The sequence below is a fragment of the Triturus cristatus genome, chromosome 7 (genome assembly GCF_964204655.1).
Source record: "Triturus cristatus chromosome 7, aTriCri1.1, whole genome shotgun sequence".
Taxonomy (NCBI): Eukaryota; Metazoa; Chordata; class Amphibia; order Caudata; family Salamandridae; genus Triturus; species Triturus cristatus.
Genome location: NC_140590.1, coordinates 1,567,767,405 through 1,567,784,455, shown reverse-complemented (window position 1 = coordinate 1,567,784,455; position 17,051 = coordinate 1,567,767,405). Strand labels below are relative to the sequence as shown.

General features: G+C 47.0%; 1 protein-coding gene across 4 annotated transcripts in view; it reads left to right on the top strand.

Annotated features, from left to right (window-relative positions):
- SLC35H1 (solute carrier family 35 member H1) overlaps positions 1 to 17,051 on the top strand; it is a 169,004-nt gene that overhangs the window by 87,760 nt on the left and 64,193 nt on the right. The gene's annotated exons all lie outside the window — the stretch shown is intronic.

The window sequence follows — 17,051 nt, the reverse complement described above, 5'->3', positions numbered from 1 at the left end:
CTCCAATTTAAGGCACCAATCCATGCCATCACTCAATTGTTTCAGCTTCCTTGGGGATGGTTATTTCCAAGTTCGAGCCATATCCCTTACCGTCCAATTAGCGTGCTGTCTCCACGATATTCCCCGCACCCCCCTTCAATTCATCCAACACCTCCAGCAAAGCCATTTTGGGCTACAACTGTATGGGAATGCCCAGAACCACAGAAAGGGTAGAGCCCACGCGAGCCCAGTATGGCGTAAGCCGCGGGCACAGCCATGTCATGTGAAAGAAATTGTGGAGTCTGAGTGGCAGTGAGTACAGACTGCTTTAGCTTATTATGCACACTTCAAATACCTTTGTGTGGATTGTAAGACTTAGAAAAATATATTTGGTGTGAATTTCCTTTTTTATTGACGAGAGTAATGACATTTCAGATTTGCTGGAGAGTCTGATGAATATATTGTTGACAGATCTGCCCGTCAATCTGATAAAGAAACCTCTTCCAAAGTGCTTCTTCAGTCAAAGAAAAATGCTTTAATTTCTAACTTGATTCTTTATGTTCATTACCAGAAAAAGAACGCATTTCAGATTACATAAACTCTTGCTCAAGCCCCAATCTACTTTGGTAAAGTTTTCCAATTCTCCGAATGTCGGTGATCTGCATTGTATGGTTTTAGATAATCTAGTTCTCGAAGTGGAAGTAGGTAGATTCATAGAAAAACAAAAACGTAGAAAGCATATTGGCGGAAACCAAGTCATGGAAATCCTTATTAACGGAAAGTCATTTATAACTGAGCATCGAAAACTAGAGGACACATTTAAATTGAAATGCATTCAAATCGAAAATGTTAAGGAGCATTTAACACAAATTAATCAAAACTACGGTAAAAACAGAACAGTGTCATGAGTGATTTATTGAATGTTAAACAATTGTTAGAATGTCACTAGAAATAGAACTCCGGGGCAATTTATATGGAAAAAAGGTTAAAGTTCCTGTAGCTTTGATAGTCTTACGCTGAACATACTACTCAGACTACCATTTAACATAGTGTATATATATATATGTAATTATCTACTGGCGGTCGCCAGTAGATAGTTATAGTTAGGACCGAGTTCCCATAGGAAATCTGAAAATTCTATTTTGAATAACTTTGGCGCCGGTTGACTTATCTTCGTGAATTTTTCAAAACTAATGGGGCGCTCCGCTCAGCTCCTACCCTGAAAGTCTCGGGTGATTCGTCAAGCGGGGGCTGAGAAAAAAGGGGGGGTCCCAAAACGCGTTTTCCCCATGCATTTTCCCATAGGATCTTTAGTCGAAGGTACAGCCCGAACGGCTGAACAGAATTACTTGAAATTTGGCAAAGAGGTAGTCCTCCGTTCAGACTGGTGCCTTTTGCTTAAATGGTGTAAATCCGTTCAGTAGTTCCTGAGAAAATCAAAAGTAAAATCACATATATATCTGGGCGGAGTCTAACCACACATCTCATCATGAGATCTGATTGGCTGTCAGCACTTCATCCAAGAAGTGTTGGCAGCTATCTTGGGACCAAAATACAGGATAGCACCTCATTAAAAGTCATTGCAGTTAATAGAAGGTTTTAAGACTTTAGTTACATTATAAATCATTTGTTGATGGTACCATACTCCTTTTAGGAATTGTGGTGTGTTCTAAGGTGATTTTACCATGTGAAAAAGCCTTCTGCTGTGATATCATGAATCATGTTTGAGAAAACTATTTTCTCATGCTTTTCCCACAGAGGTTTGGAAGGTGATCTATAAGCTAAACTAAGAGCATATTTTCTGTAAATTCCCATTATCTTTCTCAGTCATGTGAGAATGAAGTCTGACATTCTCAGTAAAACATGTACATCCAACAAGGGCAGAGACTGTCAGTTGATTCCTTTGTGTTCTACGGCAGCTTCCCAGAGTGTTCTAAAGAACAACTAGAGTGCTAACAGTCCTACTTATGACAAACGTATGGCACACCTGAAGCCATCTTGGTTGGAATAAAGTGGTAACTCTTAAAACATTTAATTTAACAAGGAACAAAATGAGGGGGTTCATTTTGCCATAGAAAGTATGATTAGTGCTGCAGAAAGAAAAATTAGGGCACATTTTGAGTGACTTCTCAAATCCTCTTCTATTTCATTAAAAAATTCTGACATGCAGACTGAAACATGCACTTTCAATACCAGCAGCAGACTTCCCTGGTGAGCAGTAGCTTTACTACAGTGATCTAATAAGCAACTAGAGTGCTAACATTCTGAATTTATGGCAAATGTGTGACACATCTGAATGCCTTCTTGATGGAATCAAAGTAAAAAACTGAAAGTATTTCCTACTGAGGAGACTGTAGTAAATGAGGAAATTAGGAAACATCATAACAAATAAGTCTCTCAAAATGGCCACCAGAGACAAAAGAGCCCAAATGTAGCCCAAATATCACCCAGATGTAGCCCAAGTATAGCCCAATGACAGAATGTCCCAGAGTGTTCTAACGAACAACTAGAGCGCTAACAGTTTTACTTATGACAAAAGTATGGCACACCTGAAGCCATCTTGATTGGAATAAAGTGGTAACACTTAAAATATTTAATTTACAAAGGAACAAAATGAGGGGGTTCATTTTGCCATAGAAATTATGATTAGTGCTGCAGAAATAAAAATTAGGGCACATTTTGACTTCTCAAATCCCCTTCTATTTCATAAAAAAATTCTGACATGCAGACTGAAACATGCACTTTGAATACCAGCAGCAGACTTCCCTGGTGAGCAGTAGCTTTACTACAGTGATCTAATAAGCAACTAGAGTGCTAACATTCTGAATTTATGGCAAATGTGTGACACATCTCAATGCCTTCTTGATGGAACCAAAATTAAAAACTGAAAGTATTTCCTACTGAGGAGACTGCAGTAAATGAGGAAATTAGGAAACTTCATAACAAATAAATCTCCCAAGATGGCCACCAGAGACAAAAGAGCCCAAATGCAGCACAAATATCACCCAGATGTAGCCCACATGTAGCCCAATGACAGAAGTGTGCAAAACACTTATTTTGTGTGTATCTGCAGTTTTATATAGTGCAGACTTGTCAGGTATTGGAGTGCTTTACATTAGCATTGGTTACATCACACAAGATCAAATTCATTTTGGTTGTAGACATGGGGAGATTAAGTGATTTAACCAGAATCACAGAATGTTGAGCTGAAGCAGAAACTCCAACCTGGTTCCCCAGTTGCAAAGTCTGCAGCTCTGGAAGTAACACCACATCCTCTCCCCTAGGTGCAACATTTAATCAAGTGGTCAACTGGATAAAAAAAATAAAGATATAAATTATTTTAAAGTGGTTTGTCGCTATTTGAAAACTCCGAAAAGATGTCCTCATTTTAGTTTTTTAGAGCACTAACCATAATTTTGATGCAAATAAGACCCTCTCATATATGTAATTTCTAAAGGAAATACTCTAGGTATTACAGTTTTGATTACATCAAGATGACGTCAGGCGTTCCACACTTTTGTAATAAATATAGAATGTTGGCAATCTAGTTGTTCATTGGGATACTGTTGAGAGGCAGAGGCCAGGGGCACGGACTCTGAAAATTGAAGCCAGGTAGGAGAGTGCAGAGGCAACAATTTTACCACACTGGGCAGGCAGGAAGGGCAGTGGCAGCACAACAGACTATGGAGGGCAGTGGAAAGGGGGGCAGGGGCAACAAACCAACAATACAGGACTGGCAAGAGAGGCTGTGGCAATATAATAGACCATTGTGGGCAGAAGGAAGAGGCAGTGGTAGTACAACCATACATGCCAACAGACCCGTTTCAGCCAGGAAACGTCCAATGTTGTTAAGCTCAAATGGGCTTTATTTGATCTGTCTCCTGTCTACAATCTCCTCTTTTTCAATGTAACTCAAAGGGGAAAATCAATACCCCAGTTTGTTTTTTCAAAATCTCCCTCTTACCAAGTTCAAAATGTTCGCAAGTATGGTACATTGGATCATGGTAGGCAGGAGGAATTGGGGTAGGGACATGGACTCTGATAACAGAGGACAGGAGGGACATGGAGAGGTGCACCAAACTGACCCTACAGGGCAGGCATCAGGGTTTTCAGCAGCACAATACACCACACAGCGCATGCGGGACGGGAGTGCAGCACAACAATCCATAGAAAGCAATAGGGAGGGGACAGGACCATGCACATGTACAACAGAGAACAGAGGGGAAAGAGGCAATGGTAGCTAGCTGACCATAATGGACAGACAGGAGAGAAAGCTGCAGCATAACAGACCATAAAGGGCAGAAGGGACGGATCAGGGGCATTACAATGGAACAGACAAGCCAGGAGGGAGGGAATAGGGGTCTGCACATGGAAACAGAGGGCTGGGGGCAGGGCAGGAGCAGCAAGATGACCATGGAGGTCAGGCAGGATGGGCACTAGAAACAAGACACACCATGGAGAGCAACAATGAGACTATGATGGCATACACACAGAACATGGAGGGAAGATGGTAGGGGGTAAGGGGCAGCTGGGGCCCTCACAACAGACCGCGCGGGGCAGGCAGGAGGAGCAGTTGCAGCACAACAGACCAGGGAGGGCAGAAGTGTGTGGCAGTAAAATGGACCATGGAGGACAGGAGGAAGGGGATAGGGGCATGGCATGTGGACAGGCAGGCTGGAGGTGGCAGGGACAGGTCACAGTCATCTGACAATGCTAGGCAGGTGGGAGGGGAGTGGCAGCTCAACAGAACACGCAGAGTAGATAGGAGTGGCAGGTCCATGGAACATGGTGGGCAAAAAGGATGGAGCAGGGGCATGCACAAAGACATCGGAGGGCAGGGGGAAGGAGAATAGGGGCCGCAAGCTAAGCACAGAGGCTAAGCAGGAGGTCAATGATGGACCATAGAATTGGGCAATGGAGGGCAGGAGGAGTGGACTGGTACATCATGCTAAATGGAGGGCAATGGCAGCACATCAGACCATGCATGGCAGGAGGGAGGAGGCTAGTCCATGGATTCAGACAACAGAGGATAGGGAGGAGGTGGATGGGGCAGCAAGCTAACTGTTCAGAGAAGGTGGGTATTAGGAACTTAATTGTTTTTAAAATGTGTGTCTGTGCTAACTACTTAAAATATGAACAAGTATGCAGCATAATCTCACTTTTATTCAGGTAGAAGAGGACGTTTGTGACTGTGACTCAGGGCTCACTTGGCAGAAACACCCCCTGACCCTCCACCCCCATCGCAAAATGTAATGCCCGTGAAAAGGGTAGGTGGACGCAGTGTTATATAGAACATAGTCCTGAGAGCACGATTGAAAATGAAAACTAGATATAGTATATGGTATAAACTATGCTAAAAAAAGTGTGATATAAGATGAACCGGGGCATGAAATATAATATGCAATACATTGTGCGCAATGACAGATTCATTGGAGAGCGCGAGATAGCACAGGCACTAGCGCGTGCTATGCGCCTTGGAGTGTAATATGCACAGGGCAGTGTTGTGTAACCTAACTAGTCTCTAAAGTTGTAATATAAAGTTCGAGGCATGTGGGCTGCTGAATTCATATCTGTGCATAGATCGCCGCCTAGTGTTGGGTCCGGATGTTGCACGTTGTTGTCCTGGAAGAGTCTTCGAAGTATCGTGAGATAGGTGACTCCTCCCCTGGACCACAGTACGCATGGGCATCCTCTCCATCCTCAGATTGTTTTTTTCCGCCATTGGGTTCGGATGTGCTTATCTTGACTCAACCCCTGGCCCGGATTGTAGATTTACCTGGAGCAGGAGTGAATTAGTAAGTTTCTCCTCTAATGTGTGCACTACTGGTCACCACAGCGTAAGGGTAGGGGAGAATGAAGGGTGTAGTCACTGCCAATTCCGCTTCAGCACAGCGCCAGCAGACACCAGGGCTAGCAATTCCTCGCTATCCTGCGGCCTCATTAATGTGAGGTCACTTAGCTTTCATAAACACGATGTATATGACCTTCTTATTGATAAACATCCTGATCTGCTGTTTATTACAGAAACTTGGCTTGATGCCAAAAGGCCTTTAGTTCGCGTCGGTACTGTTCCCGATCGGTATCGACAGTTACTTGCTAGTTTACTAACTTCAAAAACAACTTTTTCGCATCGACACCATCGACGATGGAATCGAGGACACCATTCAAGCGGTGTCCTGCAATGCAAAATATCCCCATGTCGATGTCCACCCGGTGTGCAACAAATGCCTTTCACCGGATCACGACGAATCCACATGTATGGCCTGTGCCCGATTCAGATCCAAAAAGACTCTTCGGAATCGACGAGCAGCGAGACTTGAAGCGCAGCAAGCGGCACCGGCCCCGACCAACATCTTCAGCGCCGAGGACGAAGATGTGGAAGGCGTGGAGAACCTACCCTCCAGCCCCGCTTCCGAACACAATTCCGGATCGGAAGACATCGAAGAACAACTTTCACAGGGATGAAGACGACACCGAGGTAGGAGACTACAATGAGGCCTTAGGGGCCGAAGACAGTAGCTCCGGTGACGAGCAAGGCCTACCCGTACAGACGGAGGATATCCCAGTGCGTCAATCTATGGCTCCGGTCGAGGGATCGCCTTCGGGCCTTACCCAAGACCTATCCCGCAGTTCTTCGGCCCCGCCCTCGGGCCCGGCCTCGGACATTCAGCGACAGCCATTAGTACCCAAAACGACTGGTTTTCCCTTCATCGAAACCGAAACCAAAAGTCGTGTCGGTTCCACAGAAACCGAAACTAAAAGTGACACTGGTCGGATCGAAGCCCACTACACCTTCGACGACAGCAAAACCCGTCGGCGCCGACCGCACCAAACGGGACTTCGGTGCCGAACTCGCAGCAGCCGACGTCGGCGCCGACATACGGAAAAAGGCCATCGGTACCGACAAACCGCCTCGGCACCCGGCACCGAAACAATCGGCTCCGGCCACGAAGGTCAAAATGGCCGCTGCGTCGCACACCACTTCGAAAGCAGCACCTAAGGCCCAATCATCGACGCCGTCGACGGCTACTACCTCTCCTCGACTCGATGACCCCGTGGCCCCGAAGAAGCCCACGCCTGCCTCTACAGAACCGCTCGGCGCCAAAGAACCGTCGGCGCTCCAGGTGCGACAAGTTGCAGCGTCCTTGCAACGCATCAAAGTAAAGGCAGCCCTCCAGGACACGTCGGGCCCTGAGCCGAAAACAGCTCAAAAAGCTTCTCCAGCACCACCCCATATCACCTTTGGCCTGCCGCCATCCACGGCGCCCAAAATGTTTGAAATAAGAACACGTGTCACCCAAACTAGGATCACACCTGCCGAACGCTCTCCTCTGGAGACGTCACCGTCCCACATCATCGATGCCGACACCGGCAGAATTATGCTCCACAAGCGGAGAATATCTTCCGAACACGCTTTGGACTCCTACCGGATCCCGCTAAAGAAAAAGCTGCCAGCGGATTCGGAACCCGTTCTTTACGAACGTCTCCATACCTCCTACCCAGATCCACAGTCCTTCTCTCCGACACACTCCGAAACCGACGTTTTGGAGGACTATATGGGTGACGACGTCCCCTACCCCAGAGAGATGGACCCTGAAGGCCAACAGGACCCTGACCAGGCTTGGGATGATGCTGTAGACACAGGTGCACCTATGGATACACAGGACACGCAGCTATATGGCGCAAAAACGTCTCCCACAGAGGACACTGCCGCATTCAACGCCCTAATTGAACGTGCTGCGGCAAATAATGGTGTGCAACTCCACTCTGACACAATCGAGGACGATTTTCTAATGGATACTTTCGCATCCTCAGAGAGAAATATCAAAACTCTACCCATGTTGAAGGGTGTCCTCAAACCAGCAAAGGACATTTTCAAAGAACCCACCAGGGCAAGAGTAATAAACCCCAGGATCGACAAGAAATATAGGTCGGCTCCTGGGGACCCTACGTACATTAGAGGCCAGTTGCCTCTGGATTCCATCGTAGTCGCAAATGCTCGCAAACGGGCGCACTCGCAGACAACTGGGGATGCTCCTCCCCCGGACAAAGAGTCCAAGGTGCTCGAGACCTCCGGCAAACGGGTTGCAGCCCAGGCAGCTAACATATGGCGTATTGCCAATACCCAGGCGCTCCTAGCTCGCTACGATCGCGCACACTATGACACATTAGAAACCCTACTCCAACATCTCCCTGACCAATACAAAGAGGGAGCAGAGATCCTCATCAGGGAGGGACAACTCCTCACGAACGCATCCATTAAGTGTGCACTGGATGCCGCAGATACAGCTGCCAGAGCAATAAACACCAGCGTCATGCTACGACGACACGCCTGGTTACGAATCTCCGGATTCAAACCTGAGGTTCAAAATAACATCCTCAATCAGCCGGTCAACCCCGACTACTTATTCGGGCCAGAAGTTGACACCACCCTAGAAAAAATAAACAAGCATTTGCAATGCAATAGGTCTCGCATTTGCGAGACTTTGAGCTACTGGCATTGTAAATGACAAACCTTTTAAATATGTGTTAGTTTTTAAAACAGATAAATAAAAGGCATTGTCATTTGCAATGCCAATTGCTTAAAATTTCGCAAATGTGAGACCTATTGCATTGCATATGCTTGTTTCCCATCCTGTTTACTTTAAAAATGGTTGTAGCTGATACGCAGCGCTTGAACCAGCTCTGGTTTGGACGCTATACCCGGCCAACTCTCTGTAATGAAGACTATGTCTAGATTCTGTGTCTCAGCAAACTCAAGTTTGTGCTTTATTAGTGAGAGTTTATGGTGGAGGGCACAGCCACGGATGTATGGAAATTATGGAAGGAGTAGAGGATCCCGAAGAGAGACGCGGAGACAAAAAAAAAAAACAAGCAGCTGATGGATACTTTAGCCTTAATGTGGCGCACTCGCGCATTTCTTTTGATGTGTACTCGGCACGCAAACATTATTTTTAATTGAAATTGACAACAACGGCGCCTGTGTTGTCAATTTCAATAAAAAAAAGAAAACACTGTTTGGGTGCCGAGTACACAATAAAAGAAATGCACGTAAATTAAAGCTCAGAAGGAGGAGGCTGTGGCCGGCGGCCGCCACTGTGTCTGCAGGCTCTTCGCCACTCATACCAAAGGCGGAAAAAAACGACTATCCGGAGGCACTGCATTTTGTTAGCCGAGGTATCGGGGCAAACTAAAACTCGGAAAACAGAATAAAAATAAAGTATACATCAACTCTAGACAGCTCGAGACAGTCACACTGGTAGAATGACTAATCCAATTGTAATAATGACATTTACATCAAGACTTCAGCTTCACAGTAGTAGCTGGACAGCATTAGGATTTTTTTACATCAGGACAGTAATGAATAATAAAAAAATGCATATTTTCCTCAAACAAACTGGCTTTGGTAGATCGGAAACGTTCTTGTCAATCCTCAGCAAGTCTCAGAACAGAATAAGCGCCTGCTCTCCTCAGCATCATCATAGACTGCATCTGTACAAACTTCCCTCACACAAGCGTAAAGTACACCCGCCACCCAGCATAACGGAACAGTGCCAACTTTTTTTCTTTCTCGTACACATGTACGTAGTACAACATCGGAAGCAACAGTGGAAGGTTTACTCAAACAAGATTAAATGGAAGACAATCGTCAACTTGTAATGCGGGGGAGAACATCTGAATTTTGTTAAAACATGTCCGAAGCGTCGACTTACACAATGAATACAAGGGCACAGTGGCACAATGGAGCTGTGCCCACCAGAGAAGTTTATGGTGGAGGGCACAGCCACGGATGTATGGAAATTATGGAAGGAGTAGAGGATCCCGAATAGAGACGCGGAGACCAAAAAAAAAAAAACAAGCAGCTGATGGATACTTTAGCCTTAATGTGGCGCACTCGCGCATTTCTTTTGATGTGTACTCGGCACGCAAACATTATTTTTAATTGAAATTGACAACAACGGCGCCTGTGTTGTCAATTTCAATAAAAAAAATAAAACACTGTTTGGGTGCCGAGTACACAATAAAAGAAATGCGCGTGAATTAAAGCTCAGCAGGAGGAGGCTGTGGCCGGCGGCCGCCACTATGTCAATTTCAATTTTAAACAAGCTTTGGCAACGCGGCCGCGACGAAAGTGAAAGTGATCGCAATCGCGATTACGATCGCGTGCAACGGAGGGCGCGCGTGCACGTTCACGTGCACTGTAGCTTTAGGCCACGGCAGCACTTTGAAAAAGCCTCTTTACAAAATGTCTCGGCCAGATCAGCGCAAGCGCTGAATCAGGCGAGACCTAACAAGGAGAAATAATGCATTTCTCCTTGTTGCGCCAATTTAAGACCAGGATTTTCCTGGTCTAAATTTTGGCGCTGCCTCCTGTGTAGGCCAGGGGCAGCGTCATGTTGTGGTGGAACGCCCAACAAAAACCCCACTGCACACCCTTTCACGCTAGCCATAGTGTGAAAGGGGGGGCCTTATGTATAAGGCAGGGTTATGACCTCTAGCAACAGAACTGAGCACTATATTCCTTGCTCTCCCCTAAAATGGGTCTTGTTTTTTTTTAAGATTACCTGGAAATATCAGCTTGTTCTTACTGCTAAACCAATTTGGTTTTTTAATTTCATTTCTATCGTAAATCATTGTTTGATATGCAGCTAAATAAAAGAAATTACTTTTAACTGTTGGGTTTTAACTTCATTCGTATCATCATGCTTGTTTGATACGCAGCTCAATTAAAGAACTCCCCGTTAGCTGCTGTTGTGTGCGCTTTAGAAATACTAATTTTAACCATGCGTTAGTCAGACAACTCCTCCAGGAATTGCCTTTCAAAAATTGTGAATTACAATTAATCACTGTCACACGAAGTACAAGTGACTATCGTACCCACGATGGAAAAGTCCAAAACTGGTCCTGCTCACTACACTAGACGATTACAAGTGGACCTCCCAAAAATCATAATCACCTATCACGGTGAGAGTGGTGCTGCAGTTTGGTGAAATAAACAATTCTATAGTATAGTTGTAAACCTCAACATTTTGTAGTACATATGAATCAATAAAATTATTTTTATTCCATAAGAATGAAAGAGAAGTGACTTGGGGGGTTGTATGTAAATATCATGCAAAGGATTGTGGGATATGTGGGTGTCGCGCTCGCCGTCTGGTGATGCTGCTGAGTTGCCTCATCTCACAGCAGCGCAGCCCATCTGAAAGGCTCTTTGCATCGATCCTGGAAGGATGGAAAGCGGAGTTGCTTTTGCTGTGATTCAAACATAGGGGTACCGCCTTCACACAGGTGACAGGGAGGTTGTGTGGTAACGGGGTGTGACCATGTGAGATGGTGGGGGGAGGGGGCGGGGCGGTGAGAGGGAGATGGGTGCGGAGACAATGGGAATTAATAGGTGCTAAACACGGTGCCCGGAGCATATTACAAGAAAAGTATTAAAAGCAGTTTAGGAAGAATCACTCGAGCCGGTCAGCGGGAGGTGCTATGAACAACCTTCATGCAGATAGGTCAAAGAAATGCGCGTGAATTAAAGCTCAGCAGGAGGAGGCTGTGGCCGGCGGCCGCCACTATGTCAATTTCAATTTTAAACAAGCTTTGGCAACGCGGCGAAAGTGAAAGTGATCGCAATCGCGATTACGATCGCGTGCAACGGAGGGCGCGCGTGCACGTTCACGTGCACTGTAGCTTTAGGCCACGGCAGCACTTTGAAAAAGCCTCTTTACAAAATGTCTCGGCCAGATCAGCGCAAGCGCTGAATCAGGCGAGACCTAAAAAGGACACAGACACTGCAAAGTCCATGGGGGCTCTCCAAACGCAGACCTTTTCGGAGTGGCTCCTTTCGTCGCCCCGGAAATAGAGGAGCAGGCAGAGGACAAGGGTCACAGCAAACCTACAACAAGGGCAACACACAAAGTACCTACGATAAAAACACCCGGGGTGGGTATCGTGGCTCCAGCACAAAGGGCAGAGGACGCGGATACGGCAATACCAGGTCCTTCCCCAAGAACAAACAGTGACGCCCTCTACCTTCCTCCCGACCACATAACACCTGTCGGGGGAAGGCTACAAAGGTTCCTGTCCACGTGGAACACCATCACCACGGACAGGTGGGTCAAAGATATTATCAAACACGGTTACTGCCTAGAATTAACCTCCACTCCACCCACAATACCACCAAAACACCGTCCTATGTCCTCAGAGCACTTAGCGCTATTACAGCAGGAAGTGCTCAGTATGCTGGAAAAAGGCGCAATAGAGGTCGTACCCGTCCACAAGCAAGGCACGGGGGTGTACTCCCTGTACTTCTTAATACCAAAAAAGGACGGGTCACTCAGACCTATACTAGACCCAAGACCCCTCAACCGCTACATTCTCTCAGAGCATTTCCACATGCTCACCCTACAACAAGTCCTCCCGCTGCTCAAACAGGGAGACTTCCTGGCCACGCTAGACCTCAAAGATGCGTATTTCCACATACCCATTCACCCCTCACACAAAAAATATCTCGGGTTCACTGTTCAAGGGCAGCACTACCAATTCAAGGTTCTTCCCTTCGGCGTAACAACAGCACCCAGAGTCTTCACAAAGTGCCTAGCTACTGTGGCTGCACATCTACGGAGGCAACACATTCACGTCTACCCTTACCTGGACGACTGGCTTGTTCAAGCAAAGTCAGCCCAGCAATGTGCCAGCCACATGTCCCGCACCATTCACCTTCTTCACAGTCTGGGGTTCTCATTAAATTACCCAAAATCACATCTCCAACCCGCACACGTACAACAGTACCTAGGTGCGACCATAGACACTCTGGCGGCCACAGCTCAGCCAAATTTAGTGAGGATCAACGGCATGCAAATGCTGATTTCCAAGTTCAAACCCCAACACTCCCTTCCTGCGCGAGTGTTCATGCAGTTGATAGGCATGATGGCCTCCTGCATCTTCATAGTCCCACACGCGAGACTACATATGCGCCCGCTTCAGGAGTGCTTAGCACGTCAATGGAATCAGGCTCACGGGCAACTAAAAGACCTAGTGTTGGTGAGCGGTCGGGCATACAACTCTCTGCATTGGTGGAATCCACAAAACCTTTGCAAGGTCTGACCGTTCCAAGAGCCTGTTCCACAAATAATACTGACAGCGGACGCGTCTCTCCAGGGATGGGGAGCTCATGTACTCAATTACACAGTGCAGGGACTATGGACAATACAACAAAAGAAGATGCACATCAACCTTCTAGAACTGATGGCAATCTTCCTAGCAATGAAAGCATTCAAAGTACACTTGTGCAACAAAGTCGTGTTGATCCGGACGGACAACATGACCGCCATGTACTACATACAAAAGCAGGGAGGAACACACTCTCCACAGTTGTCTCATCTGGCTCAGAGTATTTGGAAGTGGGCCATTCAGAGGAACATGTTCCTCATGGCGGAACACCTCCCCGGCAAGGACAACCAGATGGCGGATCTGCTCAGCAGACACAGCCACCAGATGCACGAGTGGGAGTTACACCCATCAGTACTCCAACCGTACTTCCAGCAGTGGGGTCATCCAGAGATAGACCTATTCGCCACAAGCGAAAACGCAAAATGCCAAAGCTTTGCCGCCAGGTTCCCACATCCGCAGTCGCAGGGCAATGCGATATGGATGAACTGGTCCGGCAGATTTGCGTACGCTTTTCCCCCAGCACCATTGATACCGCTGGTGGCACGCAAACTCAGACAACACTCACTAACACTCGTCCTGGTTGCTCCAACATGGGCATGCCAACCATGGTACACCACCTTTCTCGAACTTTCCGTGGTGCCGCATCAAAGGCTGCGGATCAAACCCGCGCATTTGACGCAGAACCATGGCGAGATTCAGCACCCAGATCCGCAACAGCTGAACCTGGCAATCTGGCTCCTGAAGTCCTAGAGTTTGGCTACCTGAACCTGCCACCTGACTGTATGGACATCATTAAGGAGGCTAGAAGACCCACTACCAGAGCTTGCTATGCAGCCAAATGGAAAAGGTTCGTAATTTATTGCACTAACAATGACATTAACCCGCTAGACGCATCCATCCAAAACATAATTTGTTACCTCTTACACCTATACCGATGCAATCTGGCATACACCTCAATACGTGCCCATTTGACCGCAATATCAGCCTATCTCCAGAACAGGCAGCACCTCTCTTTATTCAGAGTGCCTGCCATCAAAGCATTCTTGGAAGGACTCAAATGAGTAATTCCTCCAAGCCACCCACCAGCTCCAATGTGGAACTTCAACTTGGTCCTCACCAGACTGATGGGTCCACCCTTCAAACCTCTGCACTCATGCGGGATTCAATTCCTCACCTGGAAAGTAGCTTTCCTAGTAGCGATCACCTCTTTGAGGAGAGTTAGTGAACTCCAGGCACTAACCGTTCAAGAGCCATTCATACAGGTTCACGCCAACACGGTCGTACTACGTACCAACCCCAAATTCATGCCCAAGGTGATATCGCAGTTCCACATGAATCAAACTATTGAACTGCCTGTTTTCTTTCAAAACCCACAAACTGTCGCAGAAAGAGCACTCCATACACTGGATGTAAAGAGAGCCCTCATGTACTATATAGACAGGACTAAAGTCTTCAGGAAAACGAAACAACTTTTCGTTGCCTTTGCCCCACACCACAAAGGTAACGCCATCTCCAAAGCAGGTATAGCCAGATGGATCGTTAAATGTATTCAAATTTGCTATCAAAAAGCTAAACGCACATTAACGATTCCCCCACGAGCCCACTCAACACGTAAGTTAGGGGCCTCCATGGCTTTCCTGGGAAACATTCCCTTGCATGATATATGTAGAGCAGCCACCTGGTCCACTACACATACATTTACCAAACACTATTGTGTAGATGTGCAATCAAAACAGCAGGCAGCTGTAGGACAGGCTGTTCTCAAAACTCTTTTTCAGACCGCTGCAGCTGGCACTGGTGGCCGCCGCTAATAGAGGGTACTGCTATATATTCTATGCACAGATATGAATTCAGCAGCCCACATGCCTCAAACTGAATATGCTACTTACCAGTATGCATCTGTTCTTGGCATGTAGGGCTGCTGACATTCATATCGCCCACCCTCCTCCCCGGCGCCTGTAGCAGCTGCAGCTCTCAGAATTACTGTAAGCATGGTCATCACTTTCTGTATCTACTCCATCACTGCCACAATGGCGAAAAACAATCTGAGGATGGAGAGGATGCCCATGAGCACTGTGGTCCAGGGGAGGAGTCACCTATCTCAGGATACTTCGAAGACTCTTCCAGGACAACAACGTGCAACATCCGGACCCAACACTAGGCGGCGATCTATGCACCGATATGAATGTCAGCAGCCCTACATGCCAAGAACATATGCATACTGGTAAGTAGCATATTCAATATGTGCTGGGGAGTGTAATGTTGCATATGCACTGTGACAAAGATATGGATCCCAGATTGTAATATGTATGGCATAGCGCTGTGCGTTATAACATAGGCATCGAGGAGGGCACGTTAGATGGGGCAATATAACCCGTGCGAAGGCAAGTGTGGCATGACATATTCACGGGGTGGTGTTACTGTGCACATGGGCTAGAGAGTGTCATAGCATACGCACTAGCTGGTGGAATACAACACAGATGTGTGAGGCACTCGGCGGGCACTGGTGGGTGTAACACAGCATTGGGCTCAGCCCGGAGCACGCTGTGACTCAAGTGAGGTTCGTCTCCTTTCCAGAGAGTAAAATAAAGTATTACACATCCGGCGGTGGATGTGTATTTTATTAACGGTGAGGGGGGTTTCTTGCATAGTTTGGTAGAATTTTTGTCGAATCCCCTTTGAATGGCTTGGTGTGCGTGTTTATTAAATGTGCTCGTCAATAGCTGCCCATGTTTGTATAAATAAATGACAAGGGTGTCTACTTGGAGAGTACCCACCGGCGGGGGCGCCGGGATTAGGCACGGTAGGGCGTCAGACACGTCAGAACTTCACTAGCTCTACATTCCATGTGGATTCATTCTATGCATAGTCGCCTTTTAATGAATATCACGCAAATCGTCATGGTGATAGGTACATACGGTTTGTCCAGCATGTCTTAGGTGTTTCTATAAATTTTTTTTTTTTTTTTAAATAACAAAAAGCAAAGGCCTGCCCCGGGGGATGGGGTCCCCGGGGCCATAAGTGGCCTGAGGAGGGGGGCAACGCAGCCCCCTCCTAAAGCCTTTTTTTTTAAAAAGGCCATGACCCGGGGATTGGGGTCCCCGGGGCCGATTAAGGCCTTGGGAGGGCCAAATTTATTTTTTTCATCAAAAAAAATTAGGGTGCAGGCCCTGGGGGATGGGGTCCCCAGGGCCAGTAAATTATAAAAAGAAGGGGGGACACAGCCCTCCTTCTTAAAAAAAATAAATAAAAGACCGGCATCGCGCCGGAGGCCACGCACTCTGCAAATGCGCCCCCTGGCCAGTTGTAAGTTGGGGAATTAATTCCCGTTCAATACTGAGGGTTCCTGAGGGCCAACTAGCCCAACCGGTATCTCCAGTATGCGCCAGGGAGCTGCGTTGCAGACCGGTGTTCTGAGGCCATGCCCCTTTTTACACCTCTATGCAACGCAGCTCTGTGGCGCTTACTGGAGGTACCTAGTGGTCTAGTTGGAACCTAGGGACCCTTAGGATTCAAGGGGACTTAATCTCCCAACTTCAAACGGCCACAGGGCGTGTTTACACAGTGGGGAAGGGAGGGGACGGGGCCTAAGGTGACGTGTGCAAACACGCCCTGTGGCACGTTTTAAGAGGTAGTTTTAATCCCCTGCCCTATTATATACTAGGGGCTTACAGAGGAGGTCATGCTGGTCACAGGGGGACCCCAACACATAGTGTTCCCTAGTGTATGTAGGTGTTTACACTGTATTCTGAGTGTCTTTTAACATAGCACTGGCTCTAGGACTGGTTAGTTCGACTCAGTTACCACCAGTATCCGTCTGAAAAAGTTGAGGATACAGGATGATTTTGCAACAAGGCTTCTTTCTGCTCTTCTGTTTGTTCTATCTGCACGTTATCCTTCTTCCC